Source organism: Pteropus medius, unplaced genomic scaffold (assembly GCF_902729225.1).
Source record: "Pteropus medius unplaced genomic scaffold, Ma_sr-lr_union100, whole genome shotgun sequence".
NCBI classification, from domain to species: domain Eukaryota; kingdom Metazoa; phylum Chordata; class Mammalia; order Chiroptera; family Pteropodidae; genus Pteropus; species Pteropus medius.
This window is the reverse complement of record NW_024349519.1, coordinates 16,339,575-16,346,885: the sequence shown is the minus strand read 5'-3', so window position 1 is coordinate 16,346,885 and position 7,311 is coordinate 16,339,575.

Here is a 7,311-nt window from a genome sequence, read left to right as displayed (position 1 = left end):
AAATAGGTCCTTGATATTCTCCTTATTGTCCCCCTAGAATATTCTCCTTTAGCCTCTGATAAACCTATCCAGAGGAAAGAAGAGAGAAGCATCCTTAGGCTAGGCGTCTAGAACCCCAAGCCATAATTCAGTTCTGGATTTTGAAATCCCTTTAATGCACTCAAGTTTAAATTGGAACAATTTCCCAAGGTTAAGTTAAGCAAGTCTTTTAGCTTCTATCTTAAAATAATGGCACCATCTCATTTAATAATAGCTAATTGTAATGTATCATTTCATTTAAGTCATAAAAATTTAATAATAAGGCTTCAAAAGATATTATGCCTGGACCAGGCATTATTCTGAAGACTTGATAATCATCTTCTTACATCTTGGCATTTCTGTTATTATCACTGTTTTACGAATGAGGAAACGAGATTAAAAGAGATTAAATTGCTCAAATTCTACAGCAGGATTGTCTAACTAAAAAGCTCAAATCCTTTTAATCCCCTTCATTACCTCTCCAGCCTCTGTATAATATGCTTTAAAGAGCTAGAAAGCAAAATTGCATCCGTTGGAGCAAGATAAAGTAGAATCTGAACCTGGAGAAAGTGGCCCTTACTTAATGTGTGTTTTTCCTATGCTAGGTACACAAGTAGTAGGCATTAGCCCTTTGTAGTTTGTGTGCAAACACAATTGCTCTGAAATCCTTACTTCCAAATATCAAAATATTGTTTCAAATGTTAATTATGAAGGACTAAATACATATAAGAATAGAGATATTAAACATTTAACTTAGAAATTAATGTTAAAGTAATTAGGTGCATTTGGGTAAAAGTTGGAATGGTAGTAAAACAATATAGAGTAGTTATTTAGTATACTTTACGAGTCTGAAAAAATTATTTTAAACTATACAGTAAAACATATTTTACTTGTCATCCATTTTATCGTATAATAAATAATTATTAAGTGCCTATTAAATGTCAGTTATCAGCTAAGTCCTAGAAAAAACAGATTTTTTTTAAAAACACAGGATTTAAGTAAGCTAAATATTAGTTTTTTCACCTTAGTGAATTTTTTTGGCACTGCTTTATATAAAACTTAGACGAAATATTGATCGGCACTTGTAAACTTTTAATTAATACCACTTATATAACAATAATGAGGACTGTTAAATCAGCTTTATCAAATCGTATGAAAATATGATCTCAGTATTATTTTTAAAATTAATCTGCTTTTCCTCACTGATTTAAAATATTACCTTTACTACATACTAAATACCTATACAAACTTGGATTTTTCTCTTTAATTTGTTCTGTTTAATTCCTGTGCCAGCCTCATAGTTTATGGTTTTTGATATGATTCAACATTTGGTAAGGTGCATCCCTTTCATTATTCATATAAGGATCTTTAAAAAGTTTTTTACCTTACATATTTTAGATAGTTAAAATTAAAGGTTGTTTGACGTAGTTTTCTGTTCAATTAAATCCATAATTATAATTTACAAATTCTTTCTTGAGACCATGGAGGATACAGAGAGGAAAGTGATAGAATCCTTACTCTCGAGTAGTTAATCTATTATGTGAAAAGAGTTATAATTTGATTCTAGGATTATGAAAAAGAGGCAAGCTAGAACAAGCACCAATAGACCTGTTTTACAGACTTAAATATTTATTAAACCTTATAACTGAGCACTCTTATAAATAGCACAGCCTTTCCTAGATGTTTAATGTAGTCATGGCAGTAGTTTTATAGATGGCCAGCTCCCTTAGGCTATCTTAAAGTTAGCCTAAGTGCAGAACAGATGCAGCCCCATTTTTATGTAGCATCTCTGAGAATCTAAGCACTTAGAGGCTCTTCTTTTTTCTTTTTCTGGGGAGGAGTATAATTCAATTATAATGGAGTTAGCTTTGGTTACCAGAACATGACTGAACTTGAATGTCAGGTATCACAGATGTTTGGATTTCTGAATTTTCAGTTTACAATGACATTAACTAACACTGATTCTGTTGGGCGTAGGAGAGTGATTTCATTTTAAATATGTTTTCAGCATGGTGGATTATCTAGCTATTAGACATGCCCACATAATCTCATTTCATAGAATATTTTTTCCTGCAATTTTTTTTATATTATTACTCTAGTATCTAATGTTAACTCCACTGTAATTAAATATTTATGACCTCTGGATTTATATTCAGTGAGCCTTTCATTCTCTCATACAAAATATTCATTACATAACAAGTTATAAACATTTTACTAGTCTTTTATGTGTGACACAATCTTTATGACCTATATCCACAATGAAGTTAGCACAAGGCAGAATTTGTTAGGTGTTCTACCAGATGTATAAAAGGGGGAAGTAAATTTGGACTAGGAAAATCCAGATAAGCTCAATGAAGACAATTGCTAGAGAGTTAAGCTCTGAAGAATGTGTGGGATTTCAAGACGCAGAGATAGGAGACAGGTCATTTCAGATATTGAAGGGCCTCGATGTCATGCTAAATACAGGAAGGGTACTAAAATGTATTGAACACTTTATATTGATGTTATATCTTCATAACCATCTTATATCTTCTAGAGATGATGCAAGATGCTGGCCAGTTTTAATGATGTCCTGTAGCTAAGGATTTGTTCTGAAGCCAAAGATAATTAATGTGCTGGCTTGTGGTTTAGGAAGTGGTCAGGTAGAACAGTTTAGCATAATCAGACTACAGTAGGTTCTCAAATAACATCATTTCATTCAACATTGTTTTGTATAATGTTGATGAGAAAAAAATAGATTTCCTGCTGGGGCCACTCTCTGTGTGGAGTTTGCACTTTCTCCCCATGTCTGCATGGGTTTTCTCTGGGTACTCTGGTTTCCTCCCATGTCCCAAAGATGTGCACATGAGGTGAACTGGAGTGTCTGAATTGTCTCAATGTGAGTGAGTATGAGTGTGTATGTGAGTGCACCCTGTGATGGGAGTGTGTCCTGTCCAGAGTTAGCTCCTGTTTTGTACCCCAAGCTGCTGGGGATTGGCTCCAGCCACCTGTGACTCTGAACTGGAATGAGGAAGTTGGAAAAGAATTATCCTGTTTTTATTAATCTTTTCCTAAATGTGTGTATAGCTCATATGTATTTTGGTGCTTAAGAGTACAAGTGTTTTTGGTCTTTATTTAGAAGTTTGGTGATGTTTTTGTGATCGGAAATATGCTGTAGGAACTTAACTCTTGTTTAAATGGGAAAATTGGTTTCCTTATACTTTGCTTACAGTCATAGTTTCCAAGAAACTGTAGATATTGAGTGAGGACTTATTGTACTCCACGGTGATCAGTACATGCAAACCCTGACTGAGAGCTATTCCTATATGAGACTGGCAGTGTTTCAGGAGCTAGGTGGGCTTAAGCATTTATTTATTGAACACTTTTTATGTTCTAGCACTATTCTAGGCAGTGGACATGTGACAATAGACAAGATAGACTGTGGCTTTTCTCTCCTGGGGCTAACACTGTAGTACAAAAGACAGACACTAAGAAAGTAAATACAGTGATTTCGAGATAACTTACACATGCGCTGGCTGGAAAATTACTGCTTGGCTATCGCTCATGCGAACATAGGCTATCGCCCATAGGAACATAGGCTATCACCCATGGGAACATAACATTCTAACAATAAGCTTTCTGCTTCTGTACCCCTGCTTGCACAACCGACCTGTGGGTTGACAGGTAGTGAATAAGAGAAAAATAGACCTTTGTGTTTAAGACAGAATGAGGAATGGGATTTAGGGCTTAAAAACCTTGTACCTCTACATTTCGGGGCTGCTTAATTTGGGATCTGCGTACCCCTGGCAGACCCAGCTGGCTGAATAAAGAGCATGTTTTCTATAACTCACTGATTTCTGGTGGTCCATGTGTCTTTCAGGGGCTGGCAGCTACAACACATAGTGGTAAGTGATATATATAAAATAAAACTGGTTGTTGTGATAAAGGAGCACTAGAAAGGACTCTGTGGGAACAACTTTTGGGTAAGATCTGAATGATAAAGAGACACACAGAGATAAATTAGTAAGAAGAAATCACAAGGAAATTAGAAGCAGAATATAGATAAAAACATGTGGAGACAGAAGAGACAGAAGTTAACTGTTTGCAAACTAACCAGAGCATCTGTTGGTCCCCAGATTTCTGACTTTTAGGGCCATTGTTGTCTCCTGAATATATGCATAAGTAGGTGCATATATTCATCTGCCATTTTTATTCTGTTGTAGGCTATTCCTATCTACCTATTTAATCATTACCCTATTGAAAAACAACTGGATTATTGCCAGTTTTTAGCTATTATGAACAATATTGCAATGTACATTCTTATACACATTTTCTTGTGTACACGTGTGGCATTTTTGTATATATTTGGAATTGAAATTGGTGGGTAGTAAAGAATGCCTATCTTCGACTTTATTAAATATTGCAATAATGTTCTCCGAAGGTTTTTTTTTTTTTAAATAAATAGACTTTCCTTCTAGTAATGTACACTTGGCATTATCGGAATTCAAACTTTTTTCCAAACTAGTGGATATGAAATGGTATCTCATTGTTGTAATTTGCATTGCCTTATTTTCATAAGCTTATTAGCTGTTTGGAATGCCTTTTCTGAAAATTGATATTCTATGCCCATTTTTCTGTTGGGTGGTTTGGCTTTCTTACTGATTAGTGATATTCTGAATACTAATCCTTTTTTGATAATATACATTGCAATTATGTTTTCTCTCTTTATGTCTTGTCATTTAACATCATGAGTTTTACATTTTAACGTTTTCAAGTTTATCAGTCCTTTTCCTTCATGGTGTGTGCTTTATGAATCTTATTTAAGAACTACTTCCTTAACTTGCAATCACAGAGCTCTGATCCTATATTTTCCTATATATATATATTTTTTCCATTCATTCATTTATATTTATTGAGTAACTACTACAGTAAGGCAGTATGCTGACTGTCAAAAATATAAATATGAACTCAATCAAAAATATAAATATGAGCTAAATCCCAGTTTACATTAGAGTTCACTCTTTGTGTTGTACAACTCTGCAGGTTTTGACAAATCCATAATGTCAAGTATCCACCATTATAGGATCATACAAAATAGTTTCACCACTCTAAAAATCCTCTGTGGCCTATCTATTCATTCCTCCTTCCCTCTGCTTGAAGCCCTGATCTTAGTCTCTATTGTTTGCCTTTTCCAGAATGTCATATGTTTGGAATCATACAGTATGTAGCCTTTTCAGATTGGCTGCCTTCACTTTACAATACGTATTTAAGTTTCCTCCATTTTTTTTCATAGATTGATCCTTCATTTCTTTTTGTTGCTGAATAACAGTCCATGATACCAATGTACCAGTTTTTAAAAATCTACTCAACTACTGAAGGATATCTTGGTTGCTTCTGAGTTTTAGCAATTATGAATAAATTATTTTACACATTCATGTACAGGTTTTTGTACGGATGTGTTTTCAATTTATTTGCATAATCGAGGAGCATGATTACTGGATTGTACAGTAAGACTACATTTAGCTTTACAAGATTTACAGACTGACTCTTAAAGTGGCTGTACCATTTTGCATCCTATCAGTGATGAATGAGAGTTCCTGTTTTTCTACATCTTTGCCAGTGTTTGATATTGCCAGTATTTTGGATTTTAGCCCTTCTAAAGGTGTGTGGTGGTATCTCATTGTTGTTTTAAGTAGCAATTCCCTAATGATACATAACGTTGAAAATGTTTTCATATGCTTGTTTGTGAAGTGTATAGCTTCTTAGTGAGATGTCTGTTCTGATTCTTTGCCCATTTTTAAACTGAGTTGTTTTCCCATTGTTAAGTTTTAAGAAGAGTTCTTTGTATGTTTTGGATACAAGTTATGTTTTAAAATCAGATATGTGTTTTGCAAATATTTTCTCCCAGTCTGTGGCTTGGCTTTTCATTCTCTTAACAGCGCTTTTCACGGAGCAGTTTTTCATTTTAATGAGATCTGACTCATCAATTTTTCTTTTATGAATTGTGCTTTTGGAGTTGTATCTAAGTCATTGCCAAACCCAAACCCATTTAATTTTGTAAAATTAACTTTATAAAATTAATTTGTAAGTTAAAGTGTCTAGATTCATTTTTTTTCCTTTGTATGTGGATATCCAGTTGTTCCAGCACCATTTATTGGAAAGATTACCTTTTCTCTATTGAATTGTCTTTGTTCCTTTTTCAAAGATCAGTTAACTATATTTGTGTGAATCTATATCTGGGATCTATCCTGTTTCATTAATTTATTTGTCTATTCTTTGCCAAAATTACACTATCTCAATTACTATAGCTTTATAGGAAGTCTTCAAGTTGGGTAATGTCTCTCTCTTCTGACTTTATTCTTCTTAAGTAGCATGTCTGTTATTCTGGGTCTTTTGCCTTTCTACATAAACTTTAGAATAAGTTTGTTGATATCCATAAAATAACTTGCTGGAATTTGGATTGGAATTACATTGAAGCTATAGATCAAGTTGATAAAAACTGAAATTTCTTATATATTTTTGAAGTTTTGCATGTAACATTTAGATTTTTTAATCTTCTAGAATTTTTATAATGAGGTGGGATAGAAAAAAATCCCCATATGAATAGCAATTGATCCAGTACCATTTATTGACTAGCGTGTGCTTTTCTAATTTTTGTCAATATAAGAAATGTCCAAACTTGAAGAGAATTTTTATGAGTTTATTTGAGCCAAAACTGATGACAGCTACTAGGAAGCAAGAGCTCAAATGCTCCAAATAATGATAGTTTTGCATTTTCTTTTATGCATTTGAAATTAAGAGGAGAATGTAAAGATAATAGGAAAGTGGGAAAAAAGCAAGGCAGGGAATGGATTATAGGATACAAGATTATAGTTAACAAGATTATGTGCTCTCTTGAGGGTGGTTACACCTTTGAATGGTTATTACTTCTGGTATATGAGCTTAGATGCGAAATATACAGGATTTGTTAAAAACCTTACACTGAAGAAGTTATAGGCCTGAGGAGTGACTACCCACGATGACCTGCCCAGTTAGGAATTTATGATTTATTACAGCACCCCTTTTTCATCCACGTTTTTAATGCCGCCTTTGTAATATTCAAAGTTTCTGAAGTCTTTGTTATGTCTACTGGTCTATTTGCCCATTCGTAAACTGTTACTCTCATAAATCTTGGTAGGATAAGTTCTCTCAATTTATGCTCCAATGCTCCCTCATCTACAAAAATTTATAGCAGCTTTTCTTGGATCTTAAGTTTTGATAAGAATTTTAATGCCAGTTTAACTAGTTCTGTGAAAAACTCCGTTGAGATTTTAA